The following is a 21618-nucleotide window of genomic DNA, read 5'->3' as shown; positions in this document are numbered from 1 at the left end:
CACCAACTCTTTAGCCACTTATTCACCTCCCTAACTTCCCGTTGGCGCTCCTGTGTGGCTCGCGGGATTGGTAGTATTTCTGAGAAAACTACCTTGGAGGTCCTTGCCCTAAGCTTCCTACCTAGGTCCCTGAAATCATTTTTAAGGACCCTCCATCTACCACTCACTTTGTCATTGGTGCCGATGTGGACCATGACCGCTGGGTCTTCGCCAGCCCCACCCAGTAACCTGTCAACCCGATCCGCGATGTGCCAGACTCGAGCGCCAGGGAGGCAGCACACCGTTCGGCGATCCCGGTCTTTGTGACAGATTGCTCTGTCTGTCCCCCTAATAATAGAGTCACCCACTACCAGAACCTGTCTTGCCTGCCCTACACTTCCCCCCTCCCCCTCATTACTGGAGCATACACTCCCCCGGCGGTCAGAGGATCTGTCGTGCTTCAATAATGCCGGTTCTGAACCAGCCTTCCTATACTTCTTCCCTCTATCCCTCCTAACTGTTATCCAGCTCCCTGCCATACTGAACATTGTAATGGTGAATCCAGCAGTGGGGTGAGATAAACACTTACTAGAAAGAAGCACAACAGGTTTGTGCTTCTCTTGCTCACTCTGCTCCTAACCTTCTCTTCTCCTTAGACTTCAATAGGCAGCTGTAAACTGAACCCTTAGTGAGTTAGCAATCAGTCTTGTTTTTTTCAGGTTTTTAGCATTGCTTATATTCGCTTGTACTGATGATTTAACTATAACAGAGACCATTTAAAGGTGGACCATTACACAATATTTTCAAGTATACTGTGAAAAATCCAATAGCACAAATCAGTCGTACATGATGAGTAAGAAACAGGTCACAGCCCTCCACCACAATGTAACATTATGTGCAATAACAAAAACATCAACATCTAATAATAAAGATGGTAAAAACATCAATAACGTCTGGTTGGACTAAACCACCTTAATGCGGAACTGAGCAAGAAGCTCGACTGGGGAGGGCGTCCCGGGTGGAATCGGACGCCTATTAGGAAGCTTATTATTTAGCTTAGATAGCAGTGAAGAACTCTTGGCTTTTGTTGTGTAACTTCTGGATGTAGCATATTGTCGCATAACTTTAAAATCTAAATCTTGATATCAATAAAAAATCTATAATACAGCGAAATAATAGTAAATATGTAAAAGCGTAACAAATACTAAAGTATCTAAACAAGGCTAGTAATTTGCATTTGTTACTATTATTTATTCCATTTGCTATTGTATATTAGTAAATAACTGTGTTCCGATAAATAATGATGATGATGGAATATGTTAGCGCTATATAAAAATAAAGATTATTATTATAATAATATTCAGCGTTTCCATTCTGCTGAAATCTGATCTTTTCTCCTTTTTCCAATACAAGCTGAAATACCCAGTATAACCAGTTGCTCCCAGTGTGGGCACAGCAGCACCCCCCTGGGTGTGTGGCACCTCCTCTGCTGGTGGTGGGTGCCCCCTGTTTGCTGACAAGCTCCCTCTGCCTGCACTCCAGTGTGCACAGCCCTGAGCTCTCCATTTCTGCTCACAATCCAGGTTTCCCTCTGTCTCTTCCTCTCTCTCTGTCTCTTCAGCTCTCTCTTTCTCTGCCTTGCACACAGTCATTTCTCTCCCACCCTTGACCCAGTATTACAAGCTCTGGAAAGCACAGATCACACTGATCTACAGAAGGAGCAGCAGTGACCCAGGGAAGGAGCAGATTCCAGGACCCCCTACTCCAGGTGAGCACAGAGCCCCCCACCACATCATGCCTTTGTGGCTTCCATCCATCACACAGCCCCTGCCTGTGATGAGCAGACTCTGAGCCCAGTTATCAGCTCATCTCTTCATGTTTCACCAATTGAGTTGCAAAAGGAAGGAAGGAAATGGGAGTTAAAAATATTATAATGAAAAAAAAAAAAAGAACTTTGCAGCCTGAGCTGTGCAGACAACTCGCAGCCCTGTGCCTGTGCAGGACCCTACAGGTCCACCTGCCTTGCTGAGCTCTCGCTGGGGTGCGACGATCATCAGGGATTCAATTGCACAGATAAAATCGGTCACTGTTGCAACAGAGTTCTGCTCTGGGAAGTGAAGGGGTTAAGGACAAGCAGGTAAGGACTGGCTTATGTCTCCTGGGCTTCATCATTGATTAGGGGAATGGTAGGTGCAAAGAGGTTTGATGCCACTTCGAGCTCAGTTGCAGCACCCAATAGTGCACCTAGGGGGCGCTGGTGAGCGTTAATTAGCGCCCTCTGCAGGAATGTGTTGGGTGGGTAACAAGAATAACAGCATAGAATGTCTCTGATGTCTTGGCAGAAGGGATATATATATATATTGTTTTTGCTACAAACTGTTTCATTTATGGATTTGATATAATTACGCCTCCATATGAAAAATTTAGATTAGGGGGTAAAAACAGTTGCAACCTGTAATACCCTAGACTGCAGTTAGGGGGGACATTGCTCAACCATGATTAGCCTTTAGATTAGCCAATCAGATCACTGGGATGCTATACTTCCTGCTTGCACAAGAAAGGACTGATAAGATTTGGTTAGTTGCACTACCAGCTACTGCCTCTAGAGGCCACAGTTGCCTACTTTGTTTGTTCATTGGCGCCCTCTTCAGGAGAGTGTTGGAAGTGTTGGATGTATCAGAAGACTGATAGCAGAAATGTCAGATAAATAAAGACTTGCCCTGGAATATTTGGAGGTAGAAGGTTTGATGTTTTATGTAGCAGATATTCCCTGCTGCGAAGTAACGGACACAAAACCCAGCATTAATTGGAGCAAAGACAGCGGGTGCCCTGCGCTCTTCTGTTATCTATAGAACCACAAGTGTCAGCATGACCTGCCAATCTTTTTAGCAGATTCTCCCACTGAGGAACAAATAAATAATCCAAGGTAACATAGAATGTAACATGTAGTAATGTAACATAGTGTATGTGCTATATGGCGGTATAAATAGTGTAATAAATCGGTGTAATTAGATGTGTATTATAGTGGTGTAATATAGTAGTGTAATACAGCTGTATAACAGAGGTATATTATAGTGGTGTGATATTGTGGTATAATATAGTAGTGTAATACAGCTGTATAACAGAGGTATATTATAGTGGTGTGATATGGCAGTATAATATAGTAGTGTAATACAGCTGTATAATAGAGGTATATTATAGTGGTGTGATATGGCAGTATAATATAGTAGTGTAATACAGCTGTATAGCAGAGGTATATTATAGTGGTGTGATATGGCGGTGTGACATAGTAGTGTAATACAGCTGTATAGCAGAGGTATATTATAGTGGTGTGATATGGCGGTATAATATAGTAGTGTAATACAGCTGTATAACAGAGGTATATTATGGTGGTGTGATATGGCAGTATAATATAGTAGTGTAATACAGCTGTATAATAGAGGTATATTATAGTGGTGTGATATGGCAGTATAATATAGTAGTGTAATACAGCTGTATAGCAGAGGTATATTATAGTGGTGTGATATGGCGGTGTAATATAGTAGTGTAATACAGCTGTATAACAGAGGTATATTATGGTGGTGTGATATTGTGGTATAATATAGTAGTGTAATACAGCTGTATAATAGAGGTATATTATAGTGGTGTGATATTGTGGTATAATATAGTAGTGTAATACAGCTGTATAACAGAGGTATATTATAGTGGTGTGATATGGCGGTGTGACATAGTAGTGTAATACAGCTGTATAGCAGAGGTATATTATAGTGGTGTGATATGGCGGTATAATATAGTAGTGTAATACAGCTGTATAATAGAGGTATATTATAGTGGTGTGATATGGCGGTATAATATAGTAGTGTAATACAGCTGTATAATAGAGGTATATTATAGTGGTGTGATATGGCAGTATAATATAGTAGTGTAATACAGCTGTAACAGAGGTATATTATGGTGGTGTGATATTGTGGTATAATATAGTAGTGTAATACAGCTGTATAACAGAGGTATATTATAGTGGTGTGATATGGCGGTGTGACATAGTAGCTTAATACAGCTGTATAGCAGAGGTATATTATAGTGGTGTGATATGGCGGTATAATATAGTAGTGTAATACAGCTGTATAATAGAGGTATATTATAGTGGTGTGATATGGCGGTATAATATAGTAGTGTAATACAGCTGTAACACAGGTATATTATGGTGGTGTGATATTGTGGTATAATATAGTAGTGTAATACAGCTGTATAGCAGAGGTATATTATAGTGGTGTGATATGGCAGTATAATATAGTAGTGTAATACAGCTGTATAACAGAGGTATATTATGGTGGTGTGATATTGTGGTATAATATAGTAGTGTAATACAGCTGTATAACAGAGGTATATTATAGTGGTGTGATATTGTGGTATAATATAGTAGTGTAATACAGCTGTATAGCAGAGGTATATTATAGTGGTGTGATATGGCGGTGTGACATAGTAGTGTAATACAGCTGTATAACAGAGGTATATTATAGTGGTGTGATATGGCGGTATAATATAGTAGTGTAATACAGCTGTATAGCAGAGGTATATTATAGTGGTGTGATATGGCAGTATAATATAGTAGTGTAATACAGCTGTATAGCAGAGGTATATTATAGTGGTGTGATATGGCGGTGTAATATAGTAGTGTAATACAGCTGTATAACAGAGGTATATTATGGTGGTGTGATATTGTGGTATAATATAGTAGTGTAATACAGCTGTATAACAGAGGTATATTATAGTGGTGTGATATGGCGGTGTGACATAGTAGTGTAATACAGCTGTATAGCAGAGGTATATTATAGTGGTGTGATATGGCGGTATAATATAGTAGTGTAATACAGCTGTATAATAGAGGTATATTATAGTGGTGTGATATGGCGGTATAATATAGTAGTGTAATACAGCTGTATAATAGAGGTATATTATAGTGGTGTGATATGGCAGTATAATATAGTAGAGTAATACAGCTGTAACAGAGGTATATTATGGTGGTGTGATATTGTGGTATAATATAGTAGTGTAATACAGCTGTATAACAGAGGTATATTATAGTGGTGTGATATGGCGGTGTGACATAGTAGTTTAATACAGCTGTATAGCAGAGGTATATTATAGTGGTGTGATATGGCGGTATAATATAGTAGTGTAATACAGCTGTATAATAGAGGTATATTATAGTGGTGTGATATGGCGGTATAATATAGTAGTGTAATACAGCTGTAACAGAGGTATATTATGGTGGTGTGATATTGTGGTATAATATAGTAGTGTAATACAGCTGTATAACAGAGGTATATTATGGTGGTGTGATATTGTGGTATAATATAGTAGTGTAATACAGCTGTATAACAGAGGTATATTATAGTGGTGTGATATTGTGGTATAATATAGTAGTGTAATACAGCTGTATAGCAGAGGTATATTATAGTGGTGTGATATGGCGGTGTGACATAGTAGTGTAATACAGCTGTATAACAGAGGTATATTATAGTGGTGTGATATGGCGGTATAATATAGTAGTGTAATACAGCTGTATAGCAGAGGTATATTATAGTGGTGTGATATGGCGGTGTGACATAGTAGTGTAATACAGCTGTATAACAGAGGTATATTATAGTGGTGTGATATGGCAGTATAATATAGTAGTGTAATACAGCTGTATAGCAGAGGTATATTATAGTGGTGTGATATGGCGGTGTGACATAGTAGTGTAATACAGCTGTATAGCAGAGGTATATTATAGTGGTGTGATATGGCGGTGTGACATAGTAGTGTAATACAGCTGTATAACAGAGGTATATTATAGTGGTGTGATATTGTGGTATAATATAGTAGTGTAATACAGCTGTATAACAGAGGTATATTATGGTGGTGTGATATTGTGGTATAATATAGTAGTGTAATACAGCTGTATAGCAGAGGTATATTATAGTGGTGTGATATGGCGGTGTGACATAGTAGTGTAATACAGCTGTATAACAGAGGTATATTATAGTGGTGTGATATGGCGGTGTGACATAGTAGTGTAATACAGCTGTATAATAGAGGTATATTATAGTGGTGTGATATGGCAGTATAATATAGTAGTGTAATACAGCTGTATAGCAGAGGTATATTATAGTGGTGTGATATGGCGGTGTGACATAGTAGTGTAATACAGCTGTATAGCAGAGGTATATTATGGTGGTATAATATAGTAGTGTAATACAGCTGTATAATAGAGGTATATTATGGTGGTGTGATATTGTGGTATAATATAGTAGTGTAATACAGCTGTATAGCAGAGGTATATTATAGTGGTGTGATATGGCGGTGTGACATAGTAGTGTAATACAGCTGTATAACAGAGGTATATTATAGTGGTGTGATATGGCAGTATAATATAGTAGTGTAATACAGCTGTATAGCAGAGGTATATTATAGTGGTGTGATATGGCGGTGTGACATAGTAGTGTAATACAGCTGTATAACAGAGGTATATTATAGTGGTGTGATATGGCGGTGTGACATAGTAGTGTAATACAGCTGTATAATAGAGGTATATTATAGTGGTGTGATATTGTGGTATAATATAGTAGTGTAATACAGCTGTATAATAGAGGTATATTATGGTGGTGTGATATTGTGGTATAATATAGTAGTGTAATACAGCTGTATAACAGAGGTATATTATAGTGGTGTGATATTGTGGTATAATATAGTAGTGTAATACAGCTGTATAGCAGAGGTATATTATAGTGGTGTGATATGGCGGTGTGACATAGTAGTGTAATACAGCTGTATAACAGAGGTATATTATAGTGGTGTGATATGGCAGTATAATATAGTAGTGTAATACAGCTGTATAGCAGAGGTATATTATAGTGGTGTGATATGGCGGTGTGACATAGTAGTGTAATACAGCTGTATAGCAGAGGTATATTATAGTGGTGTGATATGGCGGTGTGACATAGTAGTGTAATACAGCTGTATAACAGAGGTATATTATAGTGGTGTGATATTGTGGTATAATATAGTAGTGTAATACAGCTGTATAACAGAGGTATATTATGGTGGTGTGATATTGTGGTATAATATAGTAGTGTAATACAGCTGTATAGCAGAGGTATATTATAGTGGTGTGATATGGCGGTGTGACATAGTAGTGTAATACAGCTGTATAACAGAGGTATATTATAGTGGTGTGATATGGCGGTGTGACATAGTAGTGTAATACAGCTGTATAATAGAGGTATATTATAGTGGTGTGATATGGCAGTATAATATAGTAGTGTAATACAGCTGTATAGCAGAGGTATATTATAGTGGTGTGATATGGCGGTGTGACATAGTAGTGTAATACAGCTGTATAGCAGAGGTATATTATGGTGGTATAATATAGTAGTGTAATACAGCTGTATAATAGAGGTATATTATGGTGGTGTGATATTGTGGTATAATATAGTAGTGTAATACAGCTGTATAGCAGAGGTATATTATAGTGGTGTGATATGGCGGTGTGACATAGTAGTGTAATACAGCTGTATAACAGAGGTATATTATAGTGGTGTGATATGGCAGTATAATATAGTAGTGTAATACAGCTGTATAGCAGAGGTATATTATAGTGGTGTGATATGGCGGTGTGACATAGTAGTGTAATACAGCTGTATAACAGAGGTATATTATAGTGGTGTGATATGGCGGTGTGACATAGTAGTGTAATACAGCTGTGTAACAGAGGTATATTATAGTGGTGTGATATTGTGGTATAATATAGTAGTGTAATACAGCTGTATAATAGAGGTATATTATGGTGGTGTGATATTGTGGTATAATATAGTAGTGTAATACAGCTGTATAACAGAGGTATATTATAGTGGTGTGATATTGTGGTATAATATAGTAGTGTAATACAGCTGTATAGCAGAGGTATATTATAGTGGTGTGATATGGCGGTGTGACATAGTAGTGTAATACAGCTGTATAACAGAGGTATATTATAGTGGTGTGATATGGCAGTATAATATAGTAGTGTAATACAGCTGTATAGCAGAGGTATATTATAGTGGTGTGATATGGCGGTGTGACATAGTAGTGTAATACAGCTGTATAACAGAGGTATATTATAGTGGTGTGATATGGCGGTGTGACATAGTAGTGTAATACAGCTGTATAACAGAGGTATATTATGGTGGTGTGATATTGTGGTATAATATAGTAGTGTAGTACAGCTGTATAGCAGAGGTATATTATAGTGGTGTGATATGGCGGTGTGACATAGTAGTGTAATACAGCTGTATAACAGAGGTATATTATAGTGGTGTGATATGGCGGTATAATATAGTAGTGTAATACAGCTGTATAATAGAGGTATATTATAGTGGTGTGATATGGCGGTGTGACATAGTAGTGTAATACAGCTGTATAGCAGAGGTATATTATGGTGGTATAATATAATAATGTAATACAGCTGTATAATAGAAGTATCTAATCCTAGAATGGTAGAGTTGGAGGGGACCTCCGGGGTCCTCGTGTCCAACCACCGGCTCAATGCAGGATTCACTAAACCATCTCAGACAGATGTCTGTCCAGCGCTGTGTGAAGACTTCCATTGAAGGAGAACTCACCGCCCTCACTGTCAAAACGTTTTTTCTAATATCTAATCTGTATCTTCTCCCTTTCTATTTCATCCCATTGCTTCTAGTCTTTCTTTGTGTAAATGAGAATAAGGATGATCCCTCTACACTGTGACAGCCCTTCAGATATTTGTAGACAGCTATTAAGTCTCCTCTCAGTCTTCTTTTTTGCAGCTAAACATTCCCAGATCCTGTAACCGTTCCTCATAGGACATACTATAGTTTGCAGACCGCTCACCATTCTGGTCGCTCTTCTCTGAACTTGCTCCAGTTTCTTCATGTCTTTTTTAAAAATATGGTGCCCAGAACTGGAATAGATCGAGGTACACTATAGTGATGTGATATGGGGGTATAATATAGAATTGTAATACAGCTGTATAATAGAAGTATATTATAGTGGTGTGATATGGCGGCATAATATAATAGTGTGATGCAGTTGTATAATAAAGTTGTATAATATAGCAGTCTACTCTAGTGTAATGATATAACGGCATAAATGCAGTGTGAACAGGGCCTGATATAGTAGTTGTTATGCAAACGCCCGGGCTAAGCGGCGTGTGCGTGTGATTGGTAGTGATTCCACTGGACCGTGCCGGAGAGTGAATGCCTGGAGGGGCGTGACTAGGTATTCACCCGATCCGACCAGGGTCGCACGACGGCATACGACGCCAGTGCACCAAGGAGGAACCGAGCAGAGGGACCAGGTGCTACTCCAGGACAGACCCCGGACACGGCTGTTGACCCACACAGGGGAATACAGGAACAGGCTGGTAGGCTGGCACACAGACTGGTGGGTATAGGCAGGCACGACTGGTATGCAGGCAGGCGGGTATGCAGGCAGGGGGGTAAAGGCAAGCACAGCTAGAGTGCAGACAAGGCTGAGCAGGGAGGACAGGGCTCTGTTCACACGGAACAGACAGGAAGGGAAAGACAGAGCCAGATACTCACACAGTACTTGCAGAGACAACAAGCAGGAGTTAGGTACGAGTTCAGACTCTGCAGAAAAAGGAAGGGAACGGACATAGAGGCAAAACAGGTAAAGGACAGGAGAGAGTTCAGACTGGAACTGAGTGTACGGAGGAGACCGACACTGCAGAGGGATACAGGAGCGGGTCTGGGAATACGGCCCCCAGAGAGGCGGAACGAACAGGCAAGGAGCGTGTTCAGACAGGACAGACCAGACACAGGAGCGGGTCTAGGAAATCGGCCACTAGAAGGCGGAGCGAACAGGCAAGGAGCGTGTTCAGACAGGACAGACAAGAGAACACAGAAAGGACTCAGTTCAGACACGGGAACTAATACCGCAAAGCAGGAGACATACAGGACTTAGTTCAGACACGGGAACTAATACCGCAAAGCAGGAGACATACAGGACACAGTTCAGACACGGGAGCTGATACCGCAAAGCAGGAGACATACAGGACTCAGTTCAGACACGGGAACTAATACCGCAAAGCAGGAGACATACAGGACTAAGTTCAGACAGGCCTGGAAACACAGCCTCCAGGAAAGGCAGACAAGGAAACAAAGACGGGACCCGGCACCCCCAGAGTGCAAGCACACACCGAAGGAAAACACTTATGCTCAGGCCGGGATAGAAGGGAGCTGCTGAGCTATATACCAAGTGTCAGACAGCAATAGGCTGAGGACGCACAAGGGGCGCGACCCACAGCAGGTACAAAAAGCAGGAAGCGATCGGGCGCCGCCCCCAAGCAGCAGAGACAGACACAAACAGACAGCACGGAGGGAAGCCAGAGAGACACCCCGGACAGGAGATCAAGTGCGCTCTCTTGCACAGTGGGAGATGGACCACCATGCAAGGACGCCGCCAGGTATGTTACAGTACCTCCCCCCTTACGCCCCCTCTTCTTCAGGCCTGCCAGAATCTTCCGCAGGGAATTCGAGGACCAGTCGTTCACTGGGTTGGAGGGGGACAGAGACTTGAGGGTAATCTCTGCTTCGAGGTACATCTTGTCAAGCTCACAGGAAAAAATAGACGGGTTATCAGGTACATAATGAGGAAAAGTCACTGTCTCTTTGTTATCTGGTGGTACCCCGGAGGATTCAGGAAACAACTGGAGGTCCTCCGCCGGGTCAGAAGAGTGCAGAGGCTCAGAGAAAACAACTGCTTCAGAGTACACTAGGTCGGACTCACTGGAGGAAGCAGGCGAGGTATCGGGTACCGAGTATAGGAAAGTCTCTGTCCATTCACCACCAGGTGGCACCCCGAAGGGTTCTGAACACAACTGGAGGTCCTCCGCCTGGTCGGAGGGGTGTAGAGACTCGGGAGTAACCTCTGCTTCGGAGTACACTAGGTTGGACTCACTGGACGAAGCGAGCGAGGTATCAGGTACAGAGTATAGGAGAGTCTCTGTCCTTTCACCACCAGGTGGCACCCCAAAGGGTTCTGAACACAACTGGAGGTCCTCCGCCTGGTCGGAGGGGTGTAGAGACTCGGGAGTAACCTCTGCTTCGGAGTACACTAGGTTGGACTCACTGGACGAAGCGAGCGAGGTATCAGGTACAGAGTATAGGAGAGTCTCTGTCCTTTCGCTACCAGGTAGCACCCCGAAGGGTTCAGGAGACAACTGGAGATCCTCCGCCTGGTCGGAGGGGTGTAGAGACTCGGGGGTAACTACCACTTTGGGGTACCCATTGTCAGGCTCACAGGACGAAGCGGACAAAGTATTGAGTACCGGGTGTAGAGAAGTCTCTCTCCATTTGTCATCGAGTGGTATCCCGGAGGATTCAGGAGGCAACAGGGGATCCTCCGCCAGGTAGTAGAGGTGCACAGACTCAGAGGTAACCACAGCTTTGGAGCATCCTTGGACATGCACACCGGTTAAAGAGAGAGAAGCATCTGATGCCGGGTGCAGGAAGTTCTCCTGTGTGGAGTCTGGATGGGCAGAAGTCTCTTCGGGCAGGAGAACTGGTGCACTACCCACGCACATTACCCATTGGGGTTTCTCCGGGATACAGGGAGATGAAGCTTCAGTAGGGACTTCAAGGTTGGGGTCAGGAGGTCTCAGGGAGGACAGACCCTGGCGTGACGGCTTGCCTCTACGTCTAGCACGTCTGGACTGCCTCTTGAGGTTGAGAGAAGTATTCCGGAAAGCGTAGTCACCCTGTGAGGATTCTGGGTGGGCAGTAGTCTCATTGGGCTGGAGGACTATTGCGCTACCCACACACATTACCCATCGGGGCTGCTCCGGGATATTGGGAGGTGAAGCTTCAGCAGGAGCCTCCGGGTTAGGATCATCGAAGACCATTAGAAAGGCCACCAGGAAGGCCATTAGGTCCCGGAGGATCGGATCCTGTGTTTCATATAGGGGGTTGATCCATTCCAAGGCATCACCCGCCAGGTAAGACATCATAAAGGCCACTTTAGCCCAATCGGAAGGAAAGTAGAGAGGGTAGGCCTTAAAGTGTAGCATGCATTGCTCCACAAATGCACGACACTGTCTTGGATCCCCATAGTAACGTGGCGGATCCGCAGGAACGAGAGCTGATAGATCCATCTGGACGGGTGCGTAACCCGCCTGGAACTCAGCTAAAGGGGGAAAAAAAATTATTTATTTATTTTAATGCATATATTCGCTGGAAAACTTCTCAGAGGGCGAAGGCCGTGGGGCTCAACGGGAACCATGGCCTGAGCATGCTGTTATGCACACGCCCGGGCTAAGCGGCGTGTGCGTGTGATTGGTAGTGATTCCACTGGACCGTGCCGGAGAGTGAATGCCTGGAGGGGCGTGACTAGGTATTCACCCGATCCGACCAGGGTCGCACGACGGCATACGACGCCAGTGCACCAAGGAGGAACCGAGCAGAGGGACCAGGTGCTACTCCAGGACAGACCCCGGACACGGCTGTTGACCCACACAGGGGAATACAGGAACAGGCTGGTAGGCTGGCACACAGACTGGTGGGTATAGGCAGGCACGACTGGTATGCAGGCAGGCGGGTATGCAGGCAGGGGGGTAAAGGCAAGCACAGCTAGAGTGCAGACAAGGCTGAGCAGGGAGGACAGGGCTCTGTTCACACGGAACAGACAGGAAGGGAAAGACAGAGCCAGATACTCACACAGTACTTGCAGAGACAACAAGCAGGAGTTAGGTACGAGTTCAGACTCTGCAGAAAAAGGAAGGGAACGGACATAGAGGCAAAACAGGTAAAGGACAGGAGAGAGTTCAGACTGGAACTGAGTGTACGGAGGAGACCGACACTGCAGAGGGATACAGGAGCGGGTCTGGGAATACGGCCCCCAGAGAGGCGGAACGAACAGGCAAGGAGCGTGTTCAGACAGGACAGACCAGACACAGGAGCGGGTCTAGGAAATCGGCCACTAGAAGGCGGAGCGAACAGGCAAGGAGCGTGTTCAGACAGGACAGACAAGAGAACACAGAAAGGACTCAGTTCAGACACGGGAACTAATACCGCAAAGCAGGAGACATACAGGACTTAGTTCAGACACGGGAACTAATACCGCAAAGCAGGAGACATACAGGACACAGTTCAGACACGGGAGCTGATACCGCAAAGCAGGAGACATACAGGACTCAGTTCAGACACGGGAACTAATACCGCAAAGCAGGAGACATACAGGACTAAGTTCAGACAGGCCTGGAAACACAGCCTCCAGGAAAGGCAGACAAGGAAACAAAGACGGGACCCGGCACCCCCAGAGTGCAAGCACACACCGAAGGAAAACACTTATGCTCAGGCCGGGATAGAAGGGAGCTGCTGAGCTATATACCAAGTGTCAGACAGCAATAGGCTGAGGACGCACAAGGGGCGCGACCCACAGCAGGTACAAAAAGCAGGAAGCGATCGGGCGCCGCCCCCAAGCAGCAGAGACAGACACAAACAGACAGCACGGAGGGAAGCCAGAGAGACACCCCGGACAGGAGATCAAGTGCGCTCTCTTGCACAGTGGGAGATGGACCACCATGCAAGGACGCCGCCAGGTATGTTACAGTAGTGTAACACCGTGTACAGCAGAGGTGACTGTGAATCTGATTGCGGCACATTTCGGGTCACTTATAAGATGAGTAAAATGGAATCAATCGTAGTTCAGTTAGAACGTCGTCCACACATTCGATGTCCCAGCTTAAAGGGGCTTTCCTAAGATTGGAAATTATTCCCTGATCACTAGGGGTCCGACCACTGGGACCCCCGGGACCGGGCTCTGCACAGTCTCAACTGAATGCAACATGCGAACGGTCGGTTCTTTAATTGTTCATGGGACTGCTGGAAATATCCACCACCGCAGAGATCCTGACTGACAGCTCGTAGGAACGTGCCAGTGTTGTGAGGGTCCGGAGAGAAGACATGGGGGTGTTACTGTTAGTTTATTTGGAGACTCCTCATTACCTTCCTGTTATAAGCCAATCCCGATAACAGGAGAATTGCTGCAGGGAAACTCTACAGAGACTCCATGGGGATCGTCACTTCCCTGCAGCCGTCGGTCTCCATTTCTCTCATTGTCCTGGTTTGTAAAAGGAGAGATTCAGGTTATTGGGGATCAGGAACCCGGGAGCCCCGAAATGGCCGAAACTAACACACTCACCTGACAAGGGGCTGCGCCAGACAGGACGTCCTGGGCACAATCAGCCACTTGTAGGGCAATTACTGGGATTAGATAAGCGGAATAGTGAGTGCAGCTCTGGAGTATAATACAGGAGGTAACTCAGGATCAGTAATGTAATGTATGTACACAGTGACTCCACCAGCAGAATAGTGAGTGCAGCTCTGGAGTATAATACAGGATGTAACTCAGGATCAGTAATGTAATGTATGTACACAGTGACTGCACCAGCAGAATAGTGAGTGCAGCTCTGGAGTATAATACAGGATGTAACTCAGGATCAGTAATGTAATGTAATGTATGTGACGCGCCCCTTGGGACATATTCCTTTTTGAGGGGAATACCCGGCACCGGATCAGATGGGGGGGTTTGTAGTCTCCGAGCGGCTGTGACCCGGCCCGTGCCCAGGGCGTCAAGCTCAGTGTTATGTGGCAGTCCTACAGATGTTATTAAGAGTTCTTTTGTGTCGACTACGCCACCCGTTGTGATGCGGTCACTGTGGCCGCCGCTGCAGCAGGGTCCGCTGAGGCTGATGGTGGGTGCGCAGCTTGGTGGGATAACCCCCAACGGGAGGGGTATAGCCTCAGAGGGGACAGGCGCAGAGGATGGGGGTTGTGGTGGTGTAGTGCAGACGGCAGTGAAGACAGAGTCGGGTTGTGCAGTTAAGGGTGTTTACTTACTGCAGATGTTGTACTGGTCACTCCAGCTGCTAGTGACCACCCGAGCCGTGCTGCGTCCACCAGGTCCTGGATCCAGCCAACCCCCAAACAAGTCCGGAGCGTGGCCCTGAGCTCTCTTTCTGTCCCGTTCTCTGGCCGTCCCCACCAGTAATCCACCTAGGTCCAGCTCCCTCGGGCCTTCTGTTGGGACACCCTTGGCCCTGGGTTCCCTGACCCTTCATGTGGTGTGCCTTCGGGGTGGATGTGATGGGTGACCGTGGCAGACGCTGCCCACGGTCTCCGGTCTCTGGCTGGGGAATGTTTTTACCCCCACCAGCTTGGGTTCCGGTACCCTGATGCCGACTCTTCACCCGGTGCTTTGAGTTGGGATCTCAGAGTCCTTCTCTTCTGTGCTCTGGGTCTCTCTCTTTTCTCCTCTCTCACTCTGGGTCTTTGTCTTTCTTCTCTCCTCTGCTCCTGACTTGTTCTCTGCAGCTGACTGACTCTCTGCATCTGATCCTCTGCATCTGACCCTGATCTTAGTTGGTGCCCACCTTATATACACCCTCTATGTGTGAGCTCAGGTGACCAGCACCCAATGAACTCCTATCTTTACCCAGGCTGCTCCCCCTATCTGCCCCTACACTACATGGGATGTACCACCCCCCTCCCACTCCAGCCAGGAACAGACTCGGTTGTACCTGCACATTTCTAAGTGGGAGTACCGTCGGCCTGTTCCCCGGAAATGGGATGTGTGTAGTGCATGCAGCCTACCGAGCTCAGTTCCACACTCCATCCTTACCCGGGAGTGGAATATCACACCTCTGGGTTGAGGTGCAATACTCCTGTAGCAGCCGAATCCTCAGGGTGCTACATTCCCCCCTGGTAAATCACAGCACGTCCTCGGGCTGTAAGACATAAAACATCACCAAAACATACAAATTTTTATAAACATATAAAACATATAAAACATTATATATATATAAAACTTTTCATATAACATTCTCGTCGTCTCTTGTTTCTGGTTCCTCCTCCGGACACTGTGCAACGTGTGTCTGGGAAAAGTGCGACAGTCTCTTAGAAAAACTGGTTTTCCTATAAAACCGGTAGGGGGCGCTTTAGGAAGCGCAACTATATACAGGGGAAGTTGGCCGCTCTCAGTCCTCGGCCAGGTAGAGGGAAGGGAATGGCTGCTCACAGTCCTCAGCCTGTGGGATTAAGGGGTTAACGGGTAAACAGTTCACTCAGCTGGTCCCAACGGGGACTATATATATATATATCAACAGTTTCTTTGGTACCCGGTCGGGTAACTATTTACATCACTTCTCTGCCGCACTCAACGGCGTCTTCCTCCTGCTCTTTGCTTACAGCTGGTTGTTACTTCAGACCCGTCCGGGTCCTCTTGCTCCTCCTCCTCGCACCGCAACTCCTCCTCCGTCAGGCGGTGTACGTGGAGGGCATAAGGTCCTTTGGCACACTTGTGCCGGGTGAAGGTGACCTCGTCTCCGACGTAGAGGTCACGACCTCTGTGCCCCTCCGGCAGATGGGACTCCACGTCTCTGCGCGTGACAAAGACGTCGCCGGGGGTGTTGTTGTCTCTAATGAAGCCCCACCCATGCTGCTGGTTGAACTTGATTACAGTCCCGGTGGTACGGGGACTGTGCGCTGCACGGGGGTCCCTCCTGGTCCGGCTCTTTTGCTCGGCGCTCCTTATTTGGGCCTGTTGTTCCCGGACCCGCCTCTCTCTCCGCTCCCTCGCAAACTCCTCGAGCTGTTGGCGGCAGCACTCCGCACGCTCTGCTGCAGCTGCCCTAGTTTCCTGAGTGAACCCCATTAGATCTTCTCCGGTGGGGTCCCACTCAAACTGTGCTTCCGCTAGCGGGGGCGAGATCCTTATTACGGGCTTCGGAGCCGGAATCAGGGGTGCACACATGGCCCCAACCCTCCTCTGGTGCTCCAGTTCGTAATACTTCTGGGGCCAGATGAAAGGCTGCCCGTCCGGCCACGTGTGCTGGGCAAACAAGTCCTCTCCCAGACGCGGCACCCTTGGTTTTACGGGTGCGGGCGCGGTGGTGGTGGCGCCCGGGTTGCCCAGGCCTTGCGGCCAGGCCTGGGGCACCTGGAAGGTGAAGGGCACCGTTAGGACGGCGGCGCCCTGGGCTACCTGGCCTTGCGGCCAGGCCGGAGGCTCCGCGGAGGTAGGGGGCGCTGTTGGTGTTGCGGCGCCCAGGAATTCTAGGCCCTGCGACCAGGCTGGTGGTACTTCCTGCTTGGTCACGCTCGGGGTCGAGGCGTGTGACGTCACAGGGGTCGCGGCGGCGGCTTCCGGTTGGGGCCTAGTCTGCGTCGGTGACATGGCGTTTTCGGGCACAGCAGGGGGACTTTCGGGCTCTGCGACGGGGAGCTGGGGCAGGTACGCGGTTTCCCGGTTTGGGGTATAGACGTCCCCTTTACCTGCCTCCACTCGTTCGGCTCCCTTCTCGGCGCCGTCTCCGGCCTTCAATCCTCCCGCGCCATCCTCAGAGGCGGTCTGTTTCCTCGTCTCGGGTGGCGTGCTCCGGGTCTTGGTTTCAGCTTGTGTCTTGGTTTCAGCTTGCTGGGCCATCTCCCGGCTCAATTCCGCCAATATCTCGCGCTGTACCCGGGCCATCCTCCGTGCGAGGCCCTCCAGGGCAGTCTGCGCACACTCCCGGTCTCGGGGGAGCTGTGCAAGGACCTCCACTAGGCCTAGTGGGGTCGTGGTGTCCAGCAGGCTCCTGACCAACGGGTCGGTGCTGCTCTGCTCTTCTTCCAGCAGGCTCCTGGCCAGCGGGCCGGTGCTGCTCTGCTCTCTGGACATCTCCGGGTGAGCTTCTCTGCTACTCCTCTCCAGACTTCTTGTCTCCGGGTGCGCTCGCTCCAGACTGCTCCAGGCGGCACCCATCTTTGTTCTCTCCTTTCGTCTCCTCCCACTTCGAGGGCGGTCCCGGGGCAACTTGGTGACTGTCAGCTCCAGGGGTAGTTCTTTCACGCTGACAGACACCTCCAGCATCACAGTCTCTGTTGGTGGGGGCGGTTTCCACTTTTGGCGCCATTTTCTGTCCTGGCCCACGATGGGAGGTGGCCTCTTGCCCTCCTTTGGCACGCCCATAATGGCGTCCGCTGCTCTTCCAAGGCGGGAAATCTGCGGTTTTGGCGGGAAGCGTCGCCCAGTGGCGGGAAACTCTGCAGATGGCAGGAACAAGTTGGAAATGGCGGACAATCGGCGGGAAACGACTGGTGATGGAGTCCGATGGCGTGGACCCTCCGGAACCGGCGGGAGACTTCTTTCTGAGGTAAACTTGCACTTTTCTTCAGGCACGCAGTACCCGGGTGTTGCGGGCACGTAATCCTGCCGACTACGCCAAAGTTGACGCGCCCCCTGGGACATATTCCTTTTTGAGGGGAATACCCGGCACCGGATCAGATGGGGGGGTTTGTAGTCTCCGAGCGGCTGTGACCCGGCCCGTGCCCAGGGCGTCAAGCTCAGTGTTATGTGGCAGTCCTACAGATGTTATTAAGAGTTCTTTTGTGTCGACTACGCCACCCGTTGTGATGCGGTCACTGTGGCCGCCGCTGCAGCAGGGTCCGCTGAGGCTGATGGTGGGTGCGCAGCTTGGTGGGATAACCCCCAACGGGAGGGGTATAGCCTCAGAGGGGACAGGCGCAGAGGATGGGGGTTGTGGTGGTGTAGTGCAGACGGCAGTGAAGACAGAGTCGGGTTGTGCAGTTAAGGGTGTTTACTTACTGCAGATGTTGTACTGGTCACTCCAGCTGCTAGTGACCACCCGAGCCGTGCTGCGTCCACCAGGTCCTGGATCCAGCCAACCCCCAAACAAGTCCGGAGCGTGGCCCTGAGCTCTCTTTCTGTCCCGTTCTCTGGCCGTCCCCACCAGTAATCCACCTAGGTCCAGCTCCCTCGGGCCTTCTGTTGGGACACCCTTGGCCCTGGGTTCCCTGACCCTTCATGTGGTGTGCCTTCGGGGTGGATGTGATGGGTGACCGTGGCAGACGCTGCCCACGGTCTCCGGTCTCTGGCTGGGGAATGTTTTTACCCCCACCAGCTTGGGTTCCGGTACCCTGATGCCGACTCTTCACCCGGTGCTTTGAGTTGGGATCTCAGAGTCCTTCTCTTCTGTGCTCTGGGTCTCTCTCTTTTCTCCTCTCTCACTCTGGGTCTTTGTCTTTCTTCTCTCCTCTGCTCCTGACTTGTTCTCTGCAGCTGACTGACTCTCTGCATCTGATCCTCTGCATCTGACCCTGATCTTAGTTGGTGCCCACCTTATATACACCCTCTATGTGTGAGCTCAGGTGACCAGCACCCAATGAACTCCTATCTTTACCCAGGCTGCTCCCCCTATCTGCCCCTACACTACTTGGGATGTACCACCCCCCTCCCACTCCAGCCAGGAACAGACTCGGTCGTACCTGCACATTTCTAAGTGGGAGTACCGTCGGCCTGTTCCCCGGAAATGGGATGTGTGCAGTGCATGCAGCCTACCGAGCTCAGTTCCACACTCCATCCTTACCCGGGAGTGGAATATCACACCTCTGGGTTGAGGTGCAATACTCCTGTAGCAGCCGAATCCTCAGGGTGCTACATATGTACACAGTGAATGCACCAGCAGAATAGTGAGGGCTGCTCTGGAGTATAATGTAGGATGTAACTCAGGATCAGTAATGTAATGTATGTACATAGTGACTGCATGAACAGAATAGTGAGTGCTGCTCTGGAGTATAATACAGGATGTAACTCAGGATCAGTACAGGATCAGTAATGTAATGTATGTACACAGTGACTGCACCAGCAGAATAGTGAGTGCAGCTCTGGAGTATAATACAGGATGTAACTCAAGATCAGTACAGGATCAGTAATGTAATGTATGTACACAGTGACTGCACCAGCAGAATAGTGAGTGCAGCTCTGGAGTATAATACAGGATGTAACTCAGGATCAGTACAGGATCAGTAATGTAAAGTATGTGCACAGTGACTGCACCAGAAGAATAGTGAGTGCCGCTCTGGAGTATAATACAGGATGTAACTCAGGATCAGTAATGTAATGTATGTACACAGTGACTGCACCAACAGAATAGTGAGTGCAGCTCTGGAGTATAATACAGGATGTAACTCAGGATCAGTAATGTAATGTATGTACACAGTGACTGCACCAGCAGAATAGTGAGTGCAGCTCTGGAGTATAATACAGGATGTAACTCAGGATCAGTAATGTAATGTATGTACACAGTGACTGCACCAGCAGAATAGCAAGTGCAGCTCTGGAGGATAATACAGGAGGTAACTCAGGATCAGTAATGTAATGTATGTACACAGTGACTGCACCAGCAGAATAGTGAGTGCAGCTCTGGAGTATAATACAGGATGTAACTCAGGATCAGTAATGTAATGTATGTACACAGTGACTGCACCAGCAGAATAGCAAGTGCAGCTCTGGAGTATAATACAGAATGTACAGTGGGTACGGAAAGTATTCAGACCCCTTTAATTTTTTAACTCTGTTTCATTGCAGCCATTTGGTAAATTCTAAAAAGTTCATTTTTTTCTCATTAAAGTACACTCTGCACCCCATCTTGACTTAAGTAAACAGAAATGTTTGCAAATTTATTAAGAAAGAAAAACTGAACTATCACATGGTCATAAGTATTCAGACCCTTTGCTCAGTATTGAGTAGAAGCACCTTTTGAGCTAGTACAGCCATGAGTCTTTTTGGGAATGATGCAACAAGTTTTTCACACCTGTATTTGGGGATCTTCTGCCATTCTTCCTTGCAGATCCTCTCCAGTCCTATCAGGTTGGATGGTGAACGTTGGTGGACAGCCATTTTCAGGACTCTACAGAGATGCTCAATTGGCTTTAGGTCAGGGCTCTGGCTGGGCCAGAAAAGAATGGTCACAGAGTTGTTCTGAAGCCACTCCTTTGTTATTTTAGCTGTGAGCTTAGGGTCATTATCTTGTTGGAAGGTGAACCTGCGGCCAAGTCTGAGGTCCAGAGCACTCTGGAAGAGGTTTTCATCCAGGATATCTCTGTACTTGGCCGCATTCATGTTTCCTTCAATTGTAACCAGTCGTCCTGTCCCTGCAGCTGAAAAACACCCCCATAGCATGATGCTGCTACCACCATGTTTCACTGTTGGGATTGTATTGGGCAGGTGATGAGCAGTGTCTGGTTTTCTCCACACATACCACTTAGAATTATCACCAAAAAAGTTCTATTTTCGTCTCATCAGACCAGAGAATCTTAAACACATAGTCTGGGAGTCCTTCATGTGTTTTTGAGCAAACTCTATGCGGGCTTTCATATGTCTTGCACTGTGGAGAGGCTTCCGTCGGGCCACTCTGCCACAGTGATCTTGGGGTTCTTCTTTACCTCTCTCACCAAGGCTCTTCTCCCACGATTGCTCAGTTTGGCTGGACGGCCAGGTCTAGTAAGACTTCTGGTGGTCCCAAACTTCTTCCATTTAAGGATTATGGAGGCCGCTGTGCTCTTAGGAACCTTGAGTAATGCAGAAATTCTTTTATAACCTTGGCCAGATCTGTGCCTTGCCACAATTCTATCTCTGAGCTCCTTGGGCAGTTCCTTTGAGCTCATGATTCTCATTTGGTCTGACTTGCACTGTGAGCTGTGAGGTCTTATATAGACAGGTGTGTGCCTTTCCAAATCAAGTCCTATCAGTTTAATTAAACACAGCTGGACTCCAATGAAGGAG

The 21618-nt window shown here is 47.2% G+C and overlaps 1 protein-coding gene across 3 annotated transcripts in view; it reads left to right on the top strand.

Moving 5' to 3' along the window:
- Positions 1-1424: 1424 nt before the first annotated feature.
- Positions 1425-21618, top strand: part of LBHD2 (LBH domain containing 2) — a 74696-nt gene continuing 54502 nt past the window's right edge. Inside the window, exon 1 of one of the 3 annotated variants that reach the window (XM_073638365.1) lies at positions 1425-1747. The gene's annotated coding sequence lies outside the window, so the exon portion shown is untranslated. Of the gene's footprint in view, positions 1748-1901; positions 2117-2617; positions 2906-21618 lie in introns of those variants that run through there. The other 2 variants (XM_073638366.1, XM_073638367.1) reach the window with 2 other exon arrangements.

Source organism: Phyllobates terribilis, unplaced genomic scaffold, assembly GCF_046119375.1.
Source record: "Phyllobates terribilis strain yellow unplaced genomic scaffold, ASM4611937v1 Scaffold_7__3_contigs__length_470593459, whole genome shotgun sequence".
Classification (NCBI taxonomy): Eukaryota; Metazoa; Chordata; class Amphibia; order Anura; family Dendrobatidae; genus Phyllobates; species Phyllobates terribilis.
Note: the sequence above shows the minus strand (reverse complement) of the source record. Positions and strands in the feature narration are given on the sequence as shown.